General features: G+C 54.1%; 1 long non-coding RNA gene across 2 annotated transcripts in view; it reads right to left on the bottom strand.

The window, feature by feature from the left end:
- Positions 1–283: 283 nt before the first annotated feature.
- LOC116080094 overlaps positions 284–790 on the bottom strand; it is a 2,993-nt gene continuing 2,486 nt past the window's right edge. The window contains exon 2 of one of the 2 annotated variants that reach the window (XR_004114311.1): positions 284–781. This is a non-coding gene — a long non-coding RNA (uncharacterized LOC116080094). Of the gene's footprint in view, positions 785–790 lie in introns of both variants that reach the window. The other variant, XR_004114310.1, reaches the window with a different exon arrangement.

Raw genomic sequence — 790 nt, 5'->3', positions numbered from 1 at the left:
AGTAAATAAACACATAGTTCGTGGTTTGAAAGGGCGGTGCAATTCATTGAAGGCCACCGGGTTCCGTGGGTCTTACTGTTTGGTACCCCCAAACAGGGCATGGTGACAAGCTATATGTTCCGTTCGCGTGGGGGCGGGAGAGCAGCAAGAAGTTAAAAGTGTCGCTTCCCCCACCTCTACCTTCCTTCTTACCAAAGTAACCTTCCTCCACCCCTTGCTTTTAACATTCGGGGATGTGTGGAGGAGGTAGCCCGAATTCAAAGAGCGCGTGGAAAGTGACTTGTTGCTCTTTTATTTTCAAGGGGCGCCCTTGAAAGTCTGGATTTTTCTGTAGTAGCAAGTTTTAAAGATCGGTTGTGTGAACGGAGCGCCCCATCTAGGTCTATCTCAAAGGATTCTGCCCAGGCAGTGGTCTTTTCCACACTGCCCCCACCCTACCGGGAAAGCGTAGGCTGCTGGCCCTGCACGCGTGGACACGCGCGCTGCTCGCAAAATCTTGCTGCTCTCGCCCCCGCCAGCCTAGGCTCTCCCGGAGGAAAAGTTTCTCTCTGGTCGTTGTTGATGGGAAACAACAAGCATTAAAACTCTTGACTCGGACATTTGGGGTGCTCCGCATTCCTAAACTCCTCGCCCAGCTCGTTTTCTTTTTGCCGATGGGCGGCCGGGTGTGGACAGAGAAGTCAGGGAAAGGTAAGTCGTGCGGGCACTTGGAGAAGTTTCAAGGGACACCGGCTCAAGATGGAAACCGCAGCCCTGGCCGGCTCGGGACCAGCTTCAGCGCCTGCTAGGG

Source organism: Mastomys coucha, unplaced genomic scaffold, assembly GCF_008632895.1.
Source record: "Mastomys coucha isolate ucsf_1 unplaced genomic scaffold, UCSF_Mcou_1 pScaffold6, whole genome shotgun sequence".
NCBI lineage: Eukaryota > Metazoa > Chordata > Mammalia > Rodentia > Muridae > Mastomys > Mastomys coucha.
This window is presented reverse-complemented; position numbering and strand designations above follow the sequence as displayed.